The 24484-nt window shown below is 43.6% G+C and overlaps 1 pseudogene; it reads left to right on the top strand.

The window, feature by feature from the left end:
* Positions 1-8665: 8665 nt before the first annotated feature.
* On the top strand, positions 8666-23172 carry LOC139082584 (chromobox protein homolog 1 pseudogene; annotated as a pseudogene).
* The last annotated feature ends 1312 nt before the right edge of the window (positions 23173-24484 follow it).

Raw genomic sequence — 24484 nt, forward strand, 5'->3', positions numbered from 1 at the left:
CCTAAGAATCTGGGGCTGAGATTCAGTTTATTTCTAGAGACTCTCCAAAGAGTGACAAAACATCCAGACAGAAATTCATTGAAGACTGTCGATTTTCATGTTTCTTCCAGAAGAAATGACAAATTATAACTGAAATCAACAGTTCAATCTTTAAGCTCATTTCAACTATTTGTTTCACCTCCAACCCTGAAATTTCAAGAAGCCAAATGGTCAGGAGTCATCAGCATGACTTCTCCTCGTTTCCACCCTCCCAACCCCTCGAGACCTTGATATCCACAAACTGTGACCTGGTTCAAAAGAGGGCTACATGGGTTGAGAAGAAGCAAAATAGAAGGTCTGAATAATTTTTCTGTAAAATACTGGACCCCAGATGCCTTTTGGATGCAGGAGCAGAGGCAGTGGTCTTTAAATGATGATAAATGATTAGGCACATGGTTAAAATGAAGCCAACTAAACTCAAATGCTCAGATCTTCATCCTGGTTCAATTGTAGGCTTGAGTTGAATTCTTTAAAGGAGAGAAGAGAGCATCGTTCTCTCCTTACTCCAAAGGGGAGGGTAATCTGTCTGCCTGGCTCTTGCTGTCTTTCTGCTGTTTCTGGCAGCAGGAGCCTTTGCCTCGGTGTGAGCCTAGTCTTTGACACGACACCTGAGAGAGCTTACTCTAGTTCTGTAGTCAGACAAAAGTGTGTCTGAACCCTGGCTCTGCCAATTTCTAGGTGCGAGGCAAGTTACTTAACCTCTCTAAGCCTGTGTTTCCTCACTTGTTAAATGGGAATATTACTACCAACCTCTTAGGGGTGTTAGAAGGATTAAATAAGATAAAATATGTAAAGCACTCAGCAGAATGTTTGACATATAGTAAGTCCCAGTAAACATTGGCTATTGTTTTTATAAATTTCTCTCAGATATTTGGAAGTACATCCCAGTGAGATGTTACACTGTCTTTATTTGAGCCTGCAGAACATATGTATGATTTAGGGAGGCTGGGAGGGAATAAAAATGTGAGCTAGCTCTAATAGATGCTTTCTGGTATGAGCACTGTATCTATCCGAAAGGGAAGGCTTTCAGAAGGCTTAGAAATGGAAGTGTTTTTGTCTTTGGCTCATTAGATCTTCTCATCTTGGAGAAGAAAGGGATTAGAGGTTGGGTCCAAGTAAGGAGCCCATACAACGGAAGATGCTAAGGCAATAGGTGAAGGCCTCACTTCAGAGAGTGGGAATGGGGTGAGGGGGGATCTAGGCCATGGGGGTAAGATGGGGAGACAGCCTCGGCGCTATTGCTAGCCATATACTCCTGGGAGCCAGTGAGGAATGGGTGCCCCTCCTCTCACACAACACATGCCCTGGCCAGGACCCATGGTTTGGGGAGTGGAGCACACACTGGATTTCAGTCACCCGCCCTTACCCACTCATCTTTTCAAATGGGTCCTTGAGCGGGACCCAGACTTCACAGCCTGAAGCAGTGGCTTTGGGCTGGGAGTGGGTGTCTGAGTCTGCATGTGGACCAAGAGTCCAGAACCAGGAAGATAAGAGCAAGTAGGCTGAGACCTGTGGAGGGCGGGAGAGGAAGAAGGCAGGATCTCAGCAAGGTGTTTCTCTATACTTAGCCATTTTTTGCACCACCATAGCAGGTTGGGTTCTTCAGAAAGTGAAGCTGAAATGAAAGTTGCCTATAAGATGTTTATTAGGGATCAGCATGTGTGAAAGCAAGTGGGAGGAGGCAGGAGCAGGCAGAAGGAGAAACTCAAGTACAGTGCAGGCTCGACAAAGCCTCAGCCGACGTCGGGGGTAGGAGTGTGAGGGTGAGGATCTGGAGCAGAGTGTCCGAGAAGGTGGGGGCTCTATACCCCACTAAACTCGAGCTGACCAGGGAAGGGCATGATCTCAGGCAGCAGGCCGGCTATCTGCAGCTGAGCCGATCCTGAAGGAGCTGCCAGCTGAAGGCTGTCTGTTGACCACACTCCCTGCTTACAGGCAGTCAAAGCATTCCTTAAAGGGTGATCTGGGGGGTACATTGCAGCATCTCCCACAACCACCTCTACTACCGTTCACAGGAATTTACACTGAATTAGCAAATACTGAAACATGGCTCTTTGGGGAAACACAGGGTTAGGTTCCTGTGAGCTTCTGGTCACAACATCTTCAACAGATCAATTCATAATCTTGTTTTATGTATGTTTCTTTTTAAAGATACCTTTTAAAACATATATTGTTGATTCGTTAACATTGAACTCATGGCCAGCAGCATTACAATTCAGGCCTGAACAAAGCTGATCTAATGCACGTGTTCTCTCCATAGGCTCCTCACAGCTTTCTAGTGCTTAGGAACAGCAGACAGGACTTCAGAACTACGCCTGGAGGCCATTTTAAACAGCAACAACACTGACAAAAACGCAAAAAAATGTGGCACTAAATAGACCACAAAAAGGACACTTGTTTGCAGTATGAAACCTGAAAAAAGAAGGGAGAGCATCCCCTTGTTCAACCCCAGTCAGGAATGTGGGAGTCACAAGCTAAATTTTTTGCCACTCCGTGCGTGCCTGCGAATGACCTTCAAAGCACTGTGACTATTGACTTTGGGCTTATGAATAAATTTTAGCAAGTAAGCAAATTCACAAATTCAGAATCCCTAAATAATGAAGATCAGCTGTGTTTAATATTTTTTAATAGCCTCCCTTCTTATAATTGAAGTATTTACTCTACTTTCATTCTAGGTAATGTTATCGATGAAGTCATGGTTTACTTGTGCTGGATGTATCTTTTCTAACATACATTAATTTAAATACACTGCTGTTAAAATTAATTTTTTCAGGGGCTGGCCCCATGGCCTAGTGGTTAAGTTCAGCATGCTCTGCTTCAGTGGCCTGGGTTGGTGGGTTTGGATCCCTGGCATGGACCTATTCCACTGGTCAGCCATGCTGTGGCAGCGACCCACATATAAAGTAGACGAAGATTGGCACAGACATTAGCTCAGGGCTAATCTTCCTCAAGCAAAAAAAGAGGAGGATTGGCAACAGATGTTAGCTCAGGGCTAATCTTTCTCAGCAAAAGAAAATTATTTTTTTCATCTTTCTACCACCAAAAATTGTCTCACGCTCCCCCAATGGTGCACAGGCCTCTAGAGTCAGTGATCCTTTGAGGCTGGATTGTGTGGGAATCAGAGATTTGATATGTGGATGGTTTGGTCCAAACCTGTCTCAGGAAATCCTTCTCTCCTCGGATTTCTGTCAGAATCATTCATTTTTTCCAGGATCACTGGGCTAAGAGGGACTTCACTTCCATAGTCCACCCAGCGTAAGTTATGTTTATCCTTCACTTGCTAATGAAGCAAGAGCTTGTGTTTAATGTGGATTGATTCAAATAAGAGAATTCAGCAATTTTCCAAGTCCACCAACTTCTTCCTGTGTGGTTAAGCGTTCACATGTTTGATGAAAGTGGAGAAAGGAAATGACAAAGGATTTGGATATTAGCCTGAAAGCTACTTACTTGCTTTAAAAATCTTAATAAAAGATTTCTCCAATTTATTTTTCATAACTTTGTGGAAAGCAAGAATGATTTCTGTGAAAGAGCTGATTTTCAGGCAAAACCCCATTTAATCTCCGAGTCAGTCAGTTTTAAGTGCTACCTGGCATTTGTAATTCAAGATGTCCAGGGCTGAGAATGTTGCAAAGATTCTGTGATGGTGCAATTATCACAGGATGCAAATTGATTTCCATCAGAGGGGTGTCTGTCAAAAGTATATGAGTTTTTAATTGTCCTCCAGCCTCTCTGCAATGTTGTAATTTAACAACGTTTTCCCATGGTTTGCAAGCATCAACCGAGGTTTTTTATAGATGAAGCTAAATATTTGTTAGTTGAAAGTGGAGATGATTTAAACCAAACCAAAGAGAGCGTGTGTAAATGTTTTTAACATTGAGCCTATGTTCAATGTTCAGGAACGTACATTCTGTTTTCTTCTCCTTTGTTATTTTTCCTTTTTAAAAAAATTTTTGGTTTTATTGAGGTATAATTGACAAATAAAATTGTAAGATGTTTAAGTGTACATTGTGATGATTTGATATACATTGTGAGCATTCCCCCATCTAGTTAACTAACATACCCATCACCTCGCAGTCATCTTTTTGTGTGTATGTGAAAACATTTAAGTTCTACTCTCTTGGCAAATTTCAATTCTACAATACAGTGTTATCAACTATACTCACCATGGTTTATATTAGATCCTCAGTGCTTGTTCATCTTGTAGCTGAAAGTTTGTACCCTTTTACCAGCCTCTCACTATTTCCCCCACCCCACCCCTCAGCCCCTGGCAACCACTTTTCTACTCTCTGTTTCTGTGAGCTCAACGTTTGTTTAGATTCCACATATAAGTGATACCATGCAGCATTTGTCTTTCTCTGTCTGACTTATTTCACTTAGCATAATGCTCTCAAGGTCCATCCATGTTGCGCAAATGGCAGAATTTCCTTCTTTCCCCTGGCAGAATAATATTCCATTTCTTTTCTTTATTCATCCATTTTTCTATTTCATTCATCTGTCAATGAACACAAGTTGTTTCTATATCTTGGCTGTTGTGAATAATGCTGCAGTGAACATGGGAATGTGGATATCTCTTCAATATGCTGTTTTCATTTCCTTCAGATATATACCCAGAGTGGAATTGCTGGATCATATGGTAGTTCTATTTTTAATTTTTTGTGGAGGCTGCATACTGTTTTTCATAGTGGCTGCACAATTTTACATTCCCACCAACAGTGTACAAGGGTTTCCTTTTCTCTACATCTTCACCAACGTTTGTTATCTGTTGACTTTTTGATGATAGCCTTTCAAACAGGTGTGAGGTGATAACTCATTGTGGTTTTGGTTTGCATTACCCTGCTCATTAGTGATGTCGAGCACCTTTTCATGTACCTGTTAACCATCTGTATGTCTTCTTTGGTAAAATGTCCATTCCATTCCTCTGCCCATTTTTTAATTGGATTGTTTGGGTTTTTTGCTGTTGAGTTGTATGAGATTTTTATATTTTTTGGATACTAACTCCTTATCAGATATGTGATTTGCAAATATTTTCTCCCATTGCCTTTTCATTTTGTGGATAGTTTCCTTTGCTGTGCAAAAGCTTTTTAGTTTGATGTCCCACTTGTTTATTTTTGCTTTTGTTTTCGTTGCTTTTGGAGTCAAATCCAAAAAATCGCTTCCAAGACTGATGTCAAGGTGCGGACCTCTTACGTTTTCGTATAAGAGTTTTATCATTTCAGGTCTTACATTCAAGCCTTTAATCCATTTTGAGTTGATTTTTGTGTATGGTATAAGATCGGGGTCCAGTATCATTCTTTTGCATGTGGCTGTCCAGTTTTCCCAACATCATTTAGTGAAAAGACTTTTCTTTCCCCACTGTATATTCTTGGCTCCTTTGTCATAAATTAATTAATTGACCGTATTTGCATGGGTTTATTTCTGGGCTCTCTATTCTGTTCCATTGTCCTTCATTGTATTTTCTGATGGGTATTAATGTCCATGTCTGTATTTCTTTCGTAATTCTCCCCCAGTTCACTACTGCAGGAGTGAGAAGGAAAAGTTGCTACAAATATAATTGATAGTCCAACTCACCAGATCTGCTCACCAGGAGGGATCCTCCCACTCTGAATATGGATTCCAGCTGAAGAGAAAGTCTGTGGTCTTTATCATCTTGTAGAGTTCTTCAGGATAATTCCGCTTCCCCTGGCTTTTACAGCTCCTGGTTTCCCTCTCTGGTTTTATCCTATGATGGCAGCAGTAGGTTTGGGTCTCCACGGAACACACATCTGATCTACAGGTCACCTGCTTTGTTCTCTAGACCACAACTTCCTCCCCTGTAAGGCACAGCACACTACTATGCTACAAACGGATTACCAGTATACAAGCCTCAGTCATCACGGAAGCCAAGTGGCCTTGTGGAGTGGTTGAAGCCTCCTGAACTATCCCCTCTGGCCTTGAACAGCCTCATCCAGAGTCTAATACACAGGACAAGAATTATTATGTTCTATGTGTGCCATGACACAAAAAAGGTTGGGGAGCATCACTTAAGACAAAGGTTCATCATGGCTTTGGGAACCTCGAAGGGTCCCTTGATGCCTTTATCCTCAGGAGTGTTTGCTTGACTCTCTAGTACCTGGTAACCAGTCCCCAGAAGAATTGGCCCATCTTTAGACTTGAGACTGGCCAATCTTGCTTCATTCCTGTGGCAGAGGCTAACTAGATATTCACCAAACCCACGTCGCCTGCTGTGCTTAGATACAAACTACGTTTCTCAGGCCCCTTTCATCTAGGTGAGAGTGTAAGACTAGCTCTTGTTGACAGAATGTACGTGGAAGGGATGTGTCACTTCTGGGTCAGGACCACTAAGAGTTGTGTGTCTTTTCCACACTTTCCTCCTAACCTCTCACTCCAAAGTGTCCTTAGCCACAGCATGTGTTGAAGATGGCAGGCAGGTCCCCAAATGACTCTGCTTTGCCCAGCCATCCCACAGCCTCTGGCTGATTGAAATAGACTTTGATGTGAGTGAGAAATAATTTTTTTATTGTGTTAAGCCCTGAGACTTTAGGATTTATCTATTATAACAACTAGCATTGCTTACAGTAATTAGGACAATTTCATCATAGACATATGGAGATAAGATCTTTAAAGAGCTGATTAATGAGGTTAAAATGAGACAGTTAGGGTAGGCCCTAATCCAACATGACTGGTGTCCTTCTAAGAAGAGAAATACACCAGGGGTGCTAGTGCACAAAGGGACAACGGTGTGAAGAGGCAGCCAGAGGGCTGTCTTCTGCAAGCCGAGGAGAGAGGAAACCAAACCTGCCAGGACCTTGATCTTGGACTTCCAGCCTCCGGAACTGTGAGACAAGAAATTTCTGTGTTTTAAACCACCCAGGCTATGGTATTGTGTTACGGCAGCCCTAGTGTTACCAAGCAGTGGGCTCGTTCTGCTCACAGTGATCTGAGCCAATTAATCACAACAAGATGGTGATGGAGAAAGGAAGTTTTAATTCAATTAGCTGAAACAGTCAGGAAGATGGCAGACTAACGTCTCAAAAAAACCATCTTCAAAAATTACAGAATCTTGAGGTAGTTGTATAGGGAAAATTGGCAGTAAGGAGGGGGTTTCCTTCAGTCATGATGGACTCCATTTTTTTTATTGTTCCATTCTTCTGTCAGCTGTGATGGATACCTTGTAGGTGTGTTTCCTGCCTGCAGTCAGCCTATTCCTGGAGAGAAACTCACAGAACAAAGTTTTAATCTATGAAGTTATCGGGGAGTACATATGTAAGTGGAGGCCATAAATCAGGAGAGCATGTGAATTTTTTAGAGTCCATGCAGAGCAACGAGGAGTGACATTTAGCCATTTAGCATAACAAGATGGCCTCACTTATGCTCACTTACACTAACAAATTATCACATGCAGTAAAGTCTCCTCATGTACCATCTTGTTTCCTTCTTATTTCTCAACAGATTTGCTTGTCCTTTTAACCTGTGAGCGACTGTGAGTCCTCAAAGATGCTAGTTTTGCCAGCTTTCTTGTCTCTGCCATAATAGGGATCTTTTATGATCTGCAATCAATTTTGGTAATTCCTGTTCTCATGTGACTCCAAATACATATATATTGCTTTTGCTTGATATTTTCCACATTCTGTAATTGTCCTAGTCACAGAATTGTATTCAATAACAGCCTTCACAGAGGGCTGGCCAGGATTTGAATTGAAGTCCAAGGCTCCATGGGGAGTTAGGTGGCTTAGGTGAACACAAGCTCCAAATATTTTTGCAAGATTCTCCTATTATGCATCTCCTTCCCAGCCACTGCCCTCAAAGCCTGTCACCACTAAATCCCCTGCATTATAGGTTTCTCTGACATGGGATCTATCTATCTCTCTATCCAGAGACCATGAGCAACCCTCCCTGTGTGTGAGTGCAAGGCCAGTGGAACTGCCCATCTCCCTCACCTTGCTGGAGCCAGGACCTGCCCGTGGAATCTACAAGCCTGTCTAATTGTGGCAACTGTCATGTTGACCCCAATTGACCAAGCTCTGCTGATGGAAGCAAGATCCAAAATCCTGGGCAGCCCACAAAACCCAAGATACCACCTTGCCAAAGCTTCTCTCTGGCTCAGAGATTTTGAATAGGCAACCACCCCATTGCAAGATGAAGCTTCCGAAGTATACACAGGGCCACCCTGCTTGGCTAATTGCTAGTATTTTACCGTTCAGTTTGGGGAACTTGTCTAACAGCTCCTTCTACTGTCCTATTAGTCACTCTGAAGCTTTTGGGGTCATAACGTAGGAGAAAAGAACCAACCCAGTCACCAGTTGAGGAACCAGCTGATAGAGTCAATGAGGAATTGGCATTGCCTGATGTGAGAACACCAACGGGTGTCTAAGTGGGACTCTCTGAGTTTTTGCCAATCCAATTTTGGTGGTCCACCACCTTAGGTCCCTCTTTGCACCTCAGTAACGTGTCATCTGAGAAAAAAGGGGCAGTAGTCCTGACCAGCCTCCCATAATGTACAAAATAATATGGTTACAACATTTTCTTCTAGGGACAAACATGATCCCAAGTTCAGCTCCACAGGAAGTTGACAAGCATGAGAAACAACAGGGCAAAGGTGTTCCAGAAAGGCAAGCCAAACACATTTACAAAAGAGCCCTTCCAAAATAAAGACAGACTGAAAGGAAAGCAGGCGGCTATTCTAAGATTCTTATCTGGAACATCAGCGGGAACTCCAGACTTGGACCAAAGGCAGTTCACGACCTTTGTAGAATTGCTTCAGACTCTTAAAAAAGGACAGTCCAGATTTGCTTTTTCATCCTGTATGCCTTTTTCCTCTCTTGCTGCAGAGCTGGGTCAACAGGAAGCTCTAAAGCAGGGGATGAGGCCATGGACGTCCCTGAAAATGTGCCTCCTCTCTCTGCAGAGATCAGGATCATCCTGGTCTCAGCTCAGCACCTGGAGTGAAGAGTACTCCCAGCAGAGCCAGAGCGGTGAGCCCACCCCGTTGCCCACTTCTGCGTGTCCACCCAGACTTAAGGTAAGCAATGTTGTTGGGGTTTGAGGGAGTGCGATAAACAGTACCTTTCTTACCTGTCCCAGGAGTCGGGCAAATGGAGATCAATACTCATAAAAGCTGGGTTGGAGAATGTGGTTTAAATATATTAATGGGCTTTTCAATCTCTCTTCCTGTGCTGAACTTACTCACCCAGTTACAAGCAGCACCTTCCTGGCAAAAGCCTGGAAGTTTACGGCATGGAGGAGCCAAAGGGAAGGGTCGTCACGAGGGAACGACTGAGTCACACCATCCCGATTCCCTCTCCTGAACTCCCCCATCAGATAAGTCACTCCTCCTCCCCTGGGGAGATGAATAAAGGAGTGGCAAGAGGCCAGGAGTGGTCCTCTAGTGGAGGTCTCCACATGGAAGGAAACACCAAGAGAAAGAAATACGTGTCCCCCAAGAATCTCCTCTGGAAGCCTCTCTGTATCATTACCCTCCTTTGCTCTGTGGGGCACACTTGGGCACACTCACATACACCACCGGTACCTCCCATAAAGACTGAGTCAGGCCCCCTACCTCCACCCTGGGCTTTCCCAGCCTGTGATAGCATCTGTTGCTGCCTTTATCCTTCTGTTGTTTTCCATACTGTTTTTCTTTTCTGCCTCCTACATTAGAGCTTGAACTCCTGGAAGGCAAGACTGCATTGCATTACTTTTAAAATGCATCTCTGTAACCCTATGCCTAGTATCAGCACATAGTAGATGCTCAGGAAATGTTTCTGGGATAGATGGGTGGGTGGATGGATAAAACAAATGGATAAAGAATAAAACTGTGGGAACCCAGAGAGGCAAGGCTTCTTTCTAGAGACAAACTAAGACTTTGACTCCGTCTAAAGGCAAAGCTGCCTCAGGTCTGGGAGTTATCCTAGAGCAACGCTGGAACCAGCCAGCCTCACAGAGGCCACCAGAGAGAAGAGAACTGGATCTGAACTAAAGTCCTCAGAAGGCCAGGGTTCTCCAGGCTCCCTCAGCGCCCCCTCCCACCATCTCCACTGCCTGGCTCCGGCCCCTCGGCCAGAGTGCGGACCTTTCCTGTGGATCCTGGGAGGTCTCTCCATATGCTCCTACTGCTTCCCATCCTCCCTCCACTAGGCTGCAGTTTTCTTGTCTGTAATCTGGAGATAATAATTGTATCTATCTCATAGGACTGTTCAATGGGAATAAAATAAAATAAAACACAGAAAATGCTTAGCATGGTATCAGGCATATAGTAAGTATTTAATGCAAACTTTTTTTTAAATTGCAGATGTTATTTTGTTATGTTTATGAGTTAAGCTTCTAGGGCAGTGCAGGCGGTCAGGAAAAAGATTATAATAGGTTTTCAGGGACCTGTGTGGAAGTGGTCAAGCCCAGGGTGACCCCATGCTGTGTCACAGATCTGTGAATCTCCAGATGTTCACAAATGGAACAGTTTTCTGCAAAACAAAGATGAAGTGTAAATGGGGTCAAGGAAACTTACAGAAACTCAGAGAAAGAGCAAGGAGCAGAGCGTTCAGTCACTAAATCAAGATCAAAAAGAAACCTGGCAAGGAATCCTCACGCTCTTACCTGGAGAGCTTGCTCGGCTCTCACTCAAACTTCACCCTACGAAGCGTAGGAGAAAGAGAGTCAGAGAGAGAGAGAGAGCCAGCCCCTCTCATGCCTGCTGCTGGCCAGCCCCGCTGTCCCTCAGAACCTGCCTCCTGCCTCACTGGTGAGAGGACACATGTCCCTTGGCCCAGGAGCCATCAACAGTCTTAGAAGGACACCTTGCGTCTGACCTGCTGAGAAAGGAAACGAGCCTAGGGAGACCTCTCGAGGATGCTGTAGAGTGATGTCTGCACCTGTGGTCTCAGAGGGAAGCAGCTCATCCACACTGGGGACCTTTAAGGATGGCAGAGAAATTTCAGAGTCGGGGGAAAGCCCATGGGCTATTTTAGGCCAGGCCCAGAACTGGAGTCAATGGAGGTTTTGTTTATGTAACATCTGCAGCAGGCCCTTTGGAGAAAATAACCCCGGGTCTGCAGGCCAGGGCGAGCAGGGGTGCGGCTGGGAGCTTCCTGTTGTTCTTGGCCCGGCCGCCCAGCTGTTTGTTTGGCTCCTCTCTTGGAGCCGTCGGCTTCCGTGCCGCCTGCTCTTTCCAGGCTCTTCAACTCCCTTCCGACAGGGCAGCGAGGGCAGGCTTGCTCCTCGAGTGGTGACTCAGGCTCTGGTGCCCCAGAGAGGTGCCCCTGTCTCAGACTCCTCAGCCACCGTGCAGCCTCCGGAAGCTTCAGGGTGTCCTTCTGGCACATTCCCTCAGCTGAGCAGGTTCACTATCAGATCTAGTGTGGTTAGGGAAAGGGGCATGGCCTGAGGTCAGTCGGGCATGAGTGTGAATCCAGATCTGCCATTTGCCATTTGCTTGATCTTAGGCAAATTACGTAACCCCCTGAGTTACTTATTACACGCAAGAACGCATAGAAATACATTGAGACAGAAATAATACACGTGACTTTCTCTCCTACCAGGCCTGTGCAAAGGCATTCAGACTATGTGGTTATCTTGTTGAAACACAGATTTTCTTGGTGCTATGGTCTGAATGTTTGTGTCCCTCCAAAATTCATGTTTGAAATCCTAATCCCCAAAAGTGATGGTACTAGGAGGTGGGGCCTTTGGGAGGTGTTTAAATCATGAGGGTGGAGCCCTCATGAATGGGATTGGTGCCCTTATAAAACAGGCTCCAGAGAGATTTCTAGCCCCTTTCAACATGTGAAGACGCTGCGAGAAGTCTGCAACCTGGAAAATGTCTCTCACCCAGCCATGCTGATACCCTGATCCCAGACTTCCAGCCTCCAGAACTGTGAGAAGTCAATTTCTGTTGTTTATCAGCCCCCTGGTCTATGGCATTTTATTATAGCAGCCCGAATGGACTAAGACAATTGGGAAGGGTAGGAGTCAGAATGCCTTTTTTAAGTTTAAGTAAAGTTTATATACACAAAAACATACAAATCTTAAGTGGACATTTTGATAAATCTGTTTACCTATGTATCTACATGTACCCATGTAACTACTACCCAGGTCAAGATTTGGAATATTTCCACCACCCTTGCGTGAAAAGTCCCTTTGTGTCCCTTTCTCATCAATAACTCGCTCACACCCAATCTGCCTGTCTTAGTCAGCGAGGATTGCCACAACACAATACCCCAGAAATTGATTTCTCACAGTTCTGGAGGCTGGAAGTCTGAGGTCAGGGTGCCATCAAGATTGGGTTCTGGTGAGAGCTCTTTTCCTGGCTTATAGACAGCTGCCTTCTTGCTGTGCATGCACATGATCTCTTCTTTGTGCACCTGGAGAGAGAGCTCTCTGATGTCTCTTCCTATAAGAACACTAATCCTATCAGATTGGGGCCTTATGAATTCATTTAACCTAAATTACTTCTGCAAAGGCCCTCCGTCCAAATGAAGTCAGACTGGATGTTAGAGCTTTAACATACGAATTTTGGGGGAACACAATTCAGTCCATAGCACTACCACCACTCCCTCCTCCCCCCCAGCCCTGTTGGTACTAGCACCTCTCTTGTAATACCTCAAAACTGGAAGCAACCCAAACATCCATCAACACAAAAGTGGGTAAGTAAATTTTGGTACATTCATACAATGGAATACTCTCCTGCAACAAAAAAGAGTGGGTTCCTGGTACATAGGATCCACTCTGGGTATTCCCCTGAGCAGGTTATAAATGAAGCAAAGCAACAAAGGTCTTTGGAACCTGTAAATTCTGATCTCTGCCTAGACTGCCCCAAAGGTTGGTTCATTCATACTGAGCTTAATCATCCCCTCATGTTTGGAAGCAAAATTTGAAGTCTTTCAGGACCTTGCCTGACCACTGATATCCTCCTATTCTGGGGTAGTGATGGAGACACCAGCTCGTAGCGTGAGTGGTTTCCGGAAGATCCTAGTTAATATGAAACAGCTTTCTTGGGGTTAAGTTGACTTTGACTTTGGATTTTCTATTGTTTTAATTGAAGAACAATACACTGGCCAGTTGGCTAAGGAAAAAACAGTTGTTTCAAATTAGGTTTAATTTTGAGTTAAGCCAATATTGGCTTAACAGGTTTACCCAAGATATATTTCTATACATAGGATGTCTTAGTAAGTCCTGGAAAGATCATGGTAGATTCCCACACCCACGGTTGTTTGGCCTTATGCTCTGTCAAATATCAGAGGAGGTTTGTTTTCAACAGTTGTGCTGCCAGTTTGGGTTAAACTGTTTAATAGGAGAAAGGGTTTTTATAAAAGTTATCTCTTTTGAAGCAGGGAGTTTTAATTCCCTCAAATAATAGATTTTAAAGTGAAGGCAGCTAGAACTTGAGATCTGCGATAACAAGCAAAACTGCTCGCAAGTCTGCAAAACATAGCCTTTCCCGGCAGTCAACAGGGTTTTCTATTCCCGGAGGTTTCATTCTGGTTTCTATGAGTCTGGTTTTTATCCAGAAGCCTTGCTTGCCTGATGTCCCAATTTGCCTTTGGTGTTTTGCACTAGAAGGACATTAAAATGGCCAGAAGCAGAGTAGCCAGTGAAGTGTAGAGAAAGGCTTTCCGTGCTAACGTCAGAGAGATCTGGGTTTGAGTCCTATGTTCTCTCCATCTTGCTATGTGACCTCCAGCAAGTTATTTAACTTTTCCAAGTCTCAGTTTCATAATCCGCAAAATGGGATGATAATTCCTACCTCCAAGCATTTGATAAGAATTTGGAAATAATATCTGTGGATATACAGTAGCTTATTCACTCAAAAAACATTTTTTAAGTACCTACCCTGTGTCAGACACTTTAACAGTGGGGACAGAGTGATGGACACGTGATTTCTGTCCTCATGGAGCACACAGTTGTTCAGTAAATAGTCGCTGTTTCAACCTGTACATGAAAAGATGCTCAGCATCACTGATCACTGGGCAAGTGCAAATCAAAACCATAATGAGATATCACCTCACACCTGTTAGTATGGCTTTTATCAAAAAAAACAAAAGGTAAGTGTTGGTGAGAGCATGGAGCAGTTGGAACTCTTGTTCACTGTTGGTGGGAATGAAAAATGGTGCAGTCACTATGGAAAACAGTATGGAATTTCCTCAAAACATTAAGAATAGAACTATCATATGATCCAGCAATATCACTTCTGGGTATTTATCCAAAAGAATGGAAATCAGAATCTCGAAGAGATGTTTTAACTCCCATGTTCATTGAAGCATTACAGTAGTCCCCCCTTATCTGTGGAGGATATGTTCCACGACCCCCAGCGGATACCTGAAACCATGGATGGTACCAAACTCTAAATATGCTATATTTTTTCCTATTCAAACATACCCATGATAAAGTTTGATTTATAAACTAGGCACAGTAAGAGATTAACAACAATAATAATGAAGTTGACCTTTGGGCCACTATTAAGTAAAATAAGGATTACTTGAACACAAGCGCTGCAATACCACTGCAGCTGACCTGACAACCTAGACAGCTACCAAGTGACTAAAGGGTGGGTGGCATTTACAGCGTGGATACACAGGACAAAGGGAGGATTCATGTCCCCATCTGGACAGAGCGGAATGGCCCAAGATTTTATCACACTACTCAGAATGGGGTACAATTTAAACTTATGAATTGTCTATTTCTGGAATTTTTCATTTAATATTTGTGGATCGCAGTTGACCACAGGTAACTGAAACCACGAGTCAGGAGGGACTAATGTACTGACAACAGCCAAAATGTGGAAACAACCTAAATGTCCATTGAGGGATGAATGGATAAAGAAAATGTGGTATATACATACAGTGGAATATTATTCAACCTTAAAAAAAAGGCAATTCTGCAATATGCAACAACATGGATGAACCTTGAGGACATTATTCTAAGTGAAATAAGCCAGTCACAGAAGGACAAATGCTGCGTGATACCACTTATATAAAGTATCAAAGTAGTCAAACTGATAGAAGCAGAAAGTAGAAAGGTTGTTTCCAGGGGCTGGGGAGAGGTGGAAGTGGGGACTTGTTATTCAATGAGTGTAAACTTTCAGTTATAAAAGATAAATAAGTTCTAGAGATCTGCTATACAACATAGTACCTACAGTTATCAATACTGTAAATCTATTAAAAAATTTCTTAAGGGGGTAGATTGCATGTTAAGTGTTTCTTTCCCACCACAATAAAAAATGACAAAAAAAAAGAGAAAACACTCTAAATCTGGATTATGGTAATGTTTGCCTAACTCTGCAAATTTAAATTTACTAAAATTCACTGAATTTTATGGTATGTAAATTGTATCTCAATAAGGTATTATTTTTATTTTTTATGTTTTTAAAAAAATTAGCTGATGGAATATTATTCAGCACTGAAAAAGAAATAAGCTATCAAGCCATGAACAGACCTGGAGGAAACTTAAATGAATACTGCTAAGTGAAAGAAGCCAATCTGAAAAGGCTACATACCGTGTGATTCCAACTATATGACATTCTGGAAAAGGCCACACTATGGAGACGGTAAAAAGATCAGTGCTTGCCAGTGGCGGAATGGGGAGAAGGGATGACTAAGTAGCGTGCAAAGGATTTTTAGGGCAGTAAAAATACACTGTATGCTATTATAATAATGGATACATGTCATTATACATTTGTCCAAACCCATAGAATGGACCACAGCAAGAGTGAACCCTAATGTGAACTCTGGACTTTGGATGATAATGATGTGTCAATGCAGGTTCACCCTTGGTAACAAATGTACCAGCTGGTGAGTGATGTTGATGATGCGGGAGGCTATGCGTGTGTCGGGGCAGAGGGTACATGGGAAATTTCTGTACCTTCCTCTCAATTTTGATTATAAACCTAAAACTGTTCTAAAAAAAATTGTCTTGAAAAAAACAATAGTTGCCACTAATTTAATGGCCTCATGTCCTTCAAGTCTGTTCAGTGTCACCACTGGCCTTCCAAACCTCCTTTGCCTGCCCTACTTTTTTTCTCACGATCACCTTCTAATATACTATGTAATTTATTTACCAAATGTAATCAATTCTAAGTTGCGTGGTTTTTTTTCACACTTTAACATACATGAGCTCAGGATATGTTTTATAACTGACTGCAATTAATTAGTAGTCTCCTTTCTTTTTTTCTTTCTTTCTTTAGTGGCACGTAGAATAACAGTGCATCTTTTAGCATTGCCATCCTAGGGACGATAAACTATGGTGTCACATTGTCGTTTCTGGTCTATTTTCCCCTCTGTGATGTCAGCTCCACAGGGTGGGGGTCCTTATTTTGTTTATTGCTGGATTCCAAGTGCCTAGGACAGTGCCTGGTACCTAATAGGCCCTCAATAAACATTTGTTCAATGAATGAAGAAAGGAATAGAAGTCGTGCCCGCTGTTAATGAACTGATAATAAAACCAAGATGCAATTAAAAGAATGATGAGTTATGAGTACAGCAACCTATTTTCATTGTCTCCTTGCTGCTCTATCCCCGACACCGGGAAAAGAGCCTAGTTAAGAAGAATGCTGGTGAGTCACCAGGGCCATCCTCCAGGGTAAGAAGAGACCTCCAGAACCCTTTGGGAAGGTTGAAAAGAAGATTACTACGGTTAGCTCAGTTCTAGAAGCTTCTGTCCATGCTGTCCCTCCACTGAAGCACCAGTTCATGACGTTCCCTAGAGAGGCTGAAGGTGGCCCAGTCCTGGAGAAAAAGTGGCAGAGGATCCTACCTGGTGATCAATTAGTCTCTTACCAACACTCCCCACTGGTCCAGGAATCACCTGTCCCCCAAAGCAGGCTGCCTTTCGGTTTTGTTTGCCCATGATTGCGCTGGCCCTCGTGAGCAGTGACCTGGAGGCCCCTGAGGTTGGGCTGGGGGTGGGTGGTTTCCTGGACCATTGGGAGGGGCTGCTCGGCATTCATTACTGCTGGCCCAGGGGCAGGACCTACACCAGGCCTGGGCGTGCGTCCCTGGGAACAGTTAATTTCCTAGTTAGATGGAGACTTTGCTCTGGTTCACATTAGCTCACTTTTACTGACCCTGTCACAGACGGCTTCTTTGTTTTCCTTTAGTTTCAAGGGACAAATCTTATATTGTCCCTCCCCTTGCCAACCTTCTAGAAGGGACTGAGGGGTCAAGGAGTTAGGAAAACCCATTTGGTGGACAAGTACAACTTCCCGTAGACTCGAGACCCCTTTCTCAAGCAGCTTCCGGTTGCTTCACCTTTTCTTTCTCTTTCCACCCCACATTCATTAGGCACAGTGCCTGGGGCCCACAATACTTTTAAGGACCCACAAAATTGTTTTCATTTCTTTTAAAATCAGAAGAAAAAAAATATACTTCCAGGGTTTAAAAAATGTGTTTATTTTTGTCTCAGCAGAAAAAAAATGCAAATTTTAGGATCTTTGAAAATTGGTGACATTTTGCCTAAGATAAGAAATAAAATATTGCAAAATAAAATATTGAAGTATTGCAAATTATGTCAAAAATAATTGTTAATTTTGATATTATTATGAGGAAGGGGCCCATGAAAGTCATATCACGGCCCTGCTTTTTATCAGATTAGAAAAATGACCTTGTCATCTGGGAGAGGTCTGGAGGATGAAGAACATTCTGGGCTGCAGCAAACAGCCGGGGGAATTTATAAGGGAAAAATGTGGGCAGGTGGGGAGGACGATGACACGACTGGCATTTCTTGAGTGCCAGTCTATGGTAAGCCTAGTGCTGGGCATTATAGGTACATTATCTTACTGAAGGCTTACAACTCTGAGAGGCCATAGAATGGCCCAATTTTACAGCGAATGTAAGGAATTACTTACACCCCAGTCCCCCAAAATCTCCTTGTGTATTTCCTTTTCTAAAAAAAAAATTAATTCTCAATTAGCTCATTCAAATATCATTTTGGAATCTTTTTTCAAATGCCTTTTCCTCTTTGATCTTTACATTAGAACCAGACGGATAAGTTTCGACAGTCTGAGGACTGACTTAGCTTCCGAACAAGTCTGGACTGTGTTCTAAGGGGCACCTGGGGTCTGCGGGTGCTTGATTACCTAAGGCAGCCTGCCTTGGAGAAATGTATAGTTTTTACTTATTTTTTTTTTAAAAAACATGTTTCAAATGTCCAAAGGTAATTTAAAAAACAATTTCACAATCAGATTTTGGTGGTGTTGGCCCCCAAGCAAACACCCACGCTGTCCTCAGAATATCCTCAGAAGGACCTACGGGCCATTCAATTAGGAAAAACAGAAAACAAAGCTTGCCCACTGGAAACAAAATCCTGTAAAGGCTGGCGCTGGAGAAACAAACAGTGCTGACTTCAGGAGCTCTAGTTTCTTCATGAGACAACTTGGTTCATTTGTTATTCAATGCTGTTGAGGGCCTGCTGTGTGATGTGCTGGGCACTGTGCTAGCAGCTGGGGATTAAAGCACAAGTGGGATTTAGTCCCAGCTCTCAAATCACTTCCAGTCTAATGGGGACAGCCATCCTGGCCCAAGCCACCACAGCCCTTCTCCTGGACTGTTGCAGAGGCCTCGTAACTGCTCTCCGAGCATCCACCCTTGTTCTTCATTCTCTAAGCAATAGATGATGGATCCTGTTCAAACAGGTGTCAGATCACGCCCTTCTGCTGAGCACTCTGTCACTTTCTGACCTGCTCCTGCTTCTGTTCCCCTTGCTGACTGTGCTTCAAGCGCATTGGTCTTCTTGCCTTGTCTGAAGCAAGCCCAGCCCACTCCTATGTTCATGCCCCTCTGCTTGCTATTCCATAGACAGGAAATGCTCGTCTACCAGATGTCCATGTGGCTTTCTCCTCCCCTTCTCCAGGCCTTTACTCAAATGTCATTTCAGTGATACCTTCCCTGATTGCCCTATTCAATATTCAGCTCCCACTCCAAGCCTCCATACACCCCTTCCCAGAATCATTTCATTCCACTGCATGTACCATCACCTAACCATATTGTGTATTTTACTCATTTACTTTCAACGTTTGTCTCCCATTTGCTGCTTGGAAGCAAATATTTTGTCTGTTTTGTACCCAACTGTATCCCTAGTGCCTAGAACAGTGCCTAGCATGTAGGAGTTGCTCAATAAGAATTTATTTGTGTTTTTAATAAATAAGTGACAATGAGACATTCATGTAAAACAAATATATGCCATACAGGTATGGGTTTTGAGAGCACAGAGGAGAAATCCCAAATGCTCACCGAAATCAGGAAGGCTGACTCAAAAAGGTGACTTTGCACTTAATCTCAGAGGATAAGGAGCACTTAGCCAGGTGAGAGAAAGGGAAAAGTCCTCAAGTAGAGGGGAGAGTGTGAGCGAAAGAGCGTGCCTGTTTGGGAACTGCAGGTAGCTTGGCTACAACAGGAGCATAGGACATACGTGGAAGGGCAGTGGCAGGAAACAGGGCTGGAAACGTGACCAACTCCAGCTGTGTCCAGCTAAGGAATTTTGACTTCTTTCTTCAGGTGATGGGGAGCTATTGAAGGCTGTGTAGCAGAAGAGAGACATAACTGGATTTATGTTTTGAGAAGATCTCTCTGGAAGTCCTACAGGGAAAGAATTGTCGGGGAAGCTGGGAAGACCAGATTCACTGGTTGCTTCAGTAGAATGATCAAAGATGACAAAGACCTTCAGCAGGGGCTGTGGGTGTGATAAAAAGAAGGGATTTAAGAGATATTGGGGTAGCTGATTCTAAAGGACTTGACGACTCATGGTGGTGGGGAGAGGGGACTGACTTGAGCAGGAAAAGACTAGAATGACTCCCCTAAGTGTCTTTTGAGTAATTGAGGTAAATATATAAATTCACCCAACAAATATTTTTGAGAACCTACTATCTACCAGGCATTAATCTATGCACTGGGAATATGGATGTGAACAAGATAGAAAAAGTCCAAGTGGAAGAGACTAACAGTAAATAAATAAATGAAGAGATAGTATAATTTCAGATTGTGATAAGCCTTACGATGAGAAATAAAGTATGGTAAAAATGGTGGAGCACAGTGTTTATTTTATGCAGGAGTCAGGAAATGATTCTCTGAGGAGGTGATGTTAAAGCTCAGGAAAACCATGTAAAAATCTGGAGGGAAAGACATACAGGCAGAGGGAAGGGGGCATAAAGAACCGGTGACTGAGACAAGGGAGGCTCGTGCGACAAACAATGAGAAGGTCAGTGTGGCTGAAGCTCAGTAAGTCAGGTAGCAGGATAAAGGAGGGTGGGCAGGGGCTGGATTCTTACAGCTTTGTCCATCATGACAACGAGTGTGGATTTCATTCAAAGTACAACGGGAAGCCGTTGGATGGGTTTGAGCAAGGGAGAAACATAATTTGAATTATGTTTTTGTTATTGTTGTTGTTTTTAAGTCATTAGATGCTGTCCCAATGTCATTCTGGTTGTGGAGTATAGAACAAATTTCAGAGATGCAAGAATGAAAGCAGCAGTCCAGGCAAAAGAAAATGGGGGCTGAGCCTTGGGTTGTAGCAGTGAAGGTGTTGAGGAGTGGATAGTCTTTTTATCTTTTTGAGGGTGAAAAAATCAGAACTTGCTGATGGATTGAATATAGGGGAAAACAGGAACCAAGAATCACTCCTAGCTTCTTCACCTGAGAAAATAGGTGAAGGTTGGTGTTCTTTACTGAGATTGAAAAGTGTTGGGGTCGAATAGGTTTTAAGGAGGTGGAGGAGGGAATCAAAGGCTTTGGTTCAGACATATTCCACTTAGAAAGCCTATTAAACACCAAGAGGATATATGGGAAGTCAGCTAGATACACAGGTCTGGAGTTCATAGGAAATGTTTGGGTTGACATAAAAATTTGAAGATATTTGATGTGGTGAGATTAAACGAGATCAACAGGAAGCTGAATATAGATAAGAAAGAGAAAGTGGTCCAGGACTGATCCTCGGTCACTCAAGATATACTAGTTGAGTGGAGGAGGAGCAGCAGCCAGCGAAGGAGACTGAGAAGGAGATGCTGGTGAGAGAAATTTGAGAGTCTGGTGTCCCAAATGCCAAGTGAAGAAACTGTTTCAAGAAGGAAGGAGCAATCTTCCGTGCCAAATGCTGCTGGGAGGTCTAGTAAATGAGACCTGATAACTGACCATTGGACATGGCAAGATGGAGATCATTGGCAACCTCGACAAGAGCTGTTTTGGCAAAGGGGTGGTGACAAACACAAGGAAACTGGGAGGTGAGAAAGTGAAGATAAGGACTATAGGTGACTCTTTCAAAATCCTTGCTTTAAAAGCATGCAGAGAGCTGAAGTGAGAGCCGCACAGGGATAAGGGGTCAAGGGGATTTTATTTTGTTTTGTTTTTATGGCATATTTGTGTGCAGCTGGAAATTATTCAGTAGAGAGGGGAAAACTAGTGATACTGGAGGAAGAGGGGTGAATTGTAGGAGTGAAAGCCTTCAATTAGCAAGAGGATGGGATACAGGACACGAGTCGGGGGGCTGGTCTTAGGAACAGGTATCATCCCACTTGCTAAGAGGAAAGATGGCGGAATGTAGGGGCAAAGGGGCTTGGTCCTACCAGGAGGAGTCCTCTCCAGTTGTTTTCTCTTTCGTTGGAACATATTCAGCTGAGAGTGAGGAAGTAGAAGGGATGTTGGGATTTTGAGAAGCAGGGAAGAAGGTATAAAGAGTAGTGGCAAGATCAGGAGAGCAAGCTGGATAGCAGACGTGTTAGGATTGCCAGGCAATGGTGAGTGCTCATCTAGGATATATGGTCCTTAATCTTTTTCCAGTTTTATTGAGCTATAACTGACATATAACATTGTGTAAGTTTAAGGTGTACAATCTGTTGATTTTATACACTTATATATGGTAAAATGATGACCACAGTAGCATTAGTTGACACCTCCATCATGTCACATAATTACCACTTCTTTTTTGTGGTGAGAGCGTTCAAGAGCTGCTCTCTCAGCAACCTTCCAGTAGATGATACAGAGTTGTTAACTATAATCATCATGCTGTATATTAGGTCACCAGAGCTGCTTCATCTTATAACTGGGAGTTTGTACCCTTTGACTGACATCTCATGTCCCCCACCCCCAGCCACTGGCAACCACCATTGTACTCTCGTTTTTATTTAAATGAAAGATTTTATCATCTGACTTGCAAACTGGCAGCTCCAAACTACTTCCAAAAACAATTATTGTCAGCATCAACAGTAAATGAAGTGGGCATGGTGCGGGCGGCGGACAGCTAGACTGCAGGCCCTCTTGTTTGGCAGAGGGGAGGCCATTAGCCAGGGCCTCTGGTGTGCCCCTTCAGTGAGGGGCTCGCCCATGGCCACAGGGCTTCTTGTCTTTCTGGGCACAACTCTCCTGGCCAGCCAGATGCAACACGCCGGTAGCGTGGCACTGAGTCCTCTTGGGCTCTTGGGCGCTGCTCTGAGCAGTGTCATCCTTTATACCAGAAAGCTGGGCTGCACAATGAGGAAAAAACAAAACAAGAAAAAAGTGGAGGAGGTGCCAGAAGAAGAAGAAGAGGAACACGTGGTGGAAAAAATTCTAGACCGTAGAGTGGTAAAGGGCAAAGTGGAGTACCTCCTAGAGCGGAAGTGGTCCTAGGTCAGGACAACATGTGGGAGCCAGAAGAGAACCTAGGTTGTCCCGACCTCAGTGCGGAGTTTCTACAATCACAGGAAACAGCACGTGAGACAGATAACTCAGAGGGAGGCCAGCACAAGGCTGACTCCGATTCTGAAGATAAGGGACAGGAGAGCACGCCAAAGAAGGTGGGAGAGTCAGAAAGGCCACGAAGCTTTGCCTGGGGTTTGGAGCCGGAGCTGGAGTGGATTGTTGGAGCCACAGACTCCAGTGGGGAACTCATGTTCCTGACAAAATGGAAAAACTGACGAGGCTGACCTGCTCCCTGCCAAGGAAGCCAATGTCAAGTGCCCACAGGTCATATCCTTCTATGAGGAAAGGCTGACGTGGCCTTCCTACCCATCGCAGGAGGAGGACATAGAAGATGACAAGAGAGAACTCTCCTGAGCTCCAGCCCCTGTTGCATCTGACTACAGGTTTCCAGGGGGGGAGGAGAGGAGTTCTACTTGTCTTAACATCATAGAGGTGGCTTGAGAAGATGTCCTTTGAAGAGCCAGTATAGTTTCTGTGCCCTACAGCAGCCCAAGTGCTTTAGAGCCGTTCCATGCTGTTTATTTTGTACACCCATCCCAGGAGGGGGAGGAGAAGTGTTTCTAGGCAGCCATTCTGCACTTCGCTAAGAAAAGCAGAGGCCCCCCCCCCATGAAGGACAGAACTTGCAGAGCGGGTGTGTCAGAGAGCAGGAAGAAACCGTAGATCTTCAAAGAGCATCTCCACGACCCACTGCATTCTTCCCAATAGCGTTAACTCTGCGTTTTTACAGCTTAGCATGCGTGTAGTTTGTGTCTACTACTGGTGTATGTTTCGGGGTGGGAGGGATGGGGTGGGGAGGAAGGGAAATGAGTACGATCATTTTTCTTAAAATGTGGGGGCTGATTGGGGGGAAATGGTGAAACAATGGAAAGAACAAACAACTAATGATGATTTGGTTCTGTGTCCAGAATATTTTATCTTTTCAAAAAGTGTCATTGGCAACCTAAACAAGGACTGTGATAGGCTGTTTAAAAGCTGTGGATGCGTGAAACTTAGAAGCCTAGGTGTTCCCTGCCTGAGTTAATACTGTTCCCAACAAAGGACTAAGCCAGTTAATAACGTATTAAAGCTGCCATTTGGGGGATGGAAACTGGTTGAGGAGGGCAAGTCTTTTATTGGAGCCTATACACAGGCAGATGGTGGTCTTAGAGGGGCTGATTCTTGAAATTGATGAGAAGACGCTTTCTTTCCAGTTATAAAGCTGTAAATATCAGCTCGTCCATCCAAGCCACTGGCTGAGGTATTTGAGGAAGGGGAGAGGGCGGTGTAGGAGGTGGGAGAGTAGAGGAAGACAAGGGCCCATGCTATTAGCGTGGAAAATTCTTGGAGCCTCTCTACTTTTTGAACTTTGAGATCTGAAACCATTGGTGACAGGGTTCCATCACTGACAGCACCAGTTCATTGAATCCATTCAAAAGCTGAATGATTTCAAACACTATGGTCTCAGAAGAAGATTAGGCTCGCATACCAGGGCAGTGTTCACTTTAAAACACAAGAGAAAACAAAACAAAACAAAACAAAATTTTTAATCATTAGAATTGACTAACACCCAAAATGCTGTTTTGAATCATGAGATCCATCAGTTCTTGACGTCACCTAGATCCACGTTAAGAACTCCATTGTAAAATCTTTTTAGGCATGTGTTAAGTTTCTGTGAAAACTTTGTTAAAATGTAAACTTCATACCACACTGTCAGTCATTATCTTAATAAAGTATAGATTTATAATCCTTAAAAGAAAACCAATAAATTAAGTGGATAATGCAACAAGGCCACTATGAGGAAAGGCAGCTTAAAATGG

Source organism: Equus przewalskii, chromosome 3 (assembly GCF_037783145.1).
Source record: "Equus przewalskii isolate Varuska chromosome 3, EquPr2, whole genome shotgun sequence".
NCBI classification, from domain to species: Eukaryota; Metazoa; Chordata; class Mammalia; order Perissodactyla; family Equidae; genus Equus; species Equus przewalskii.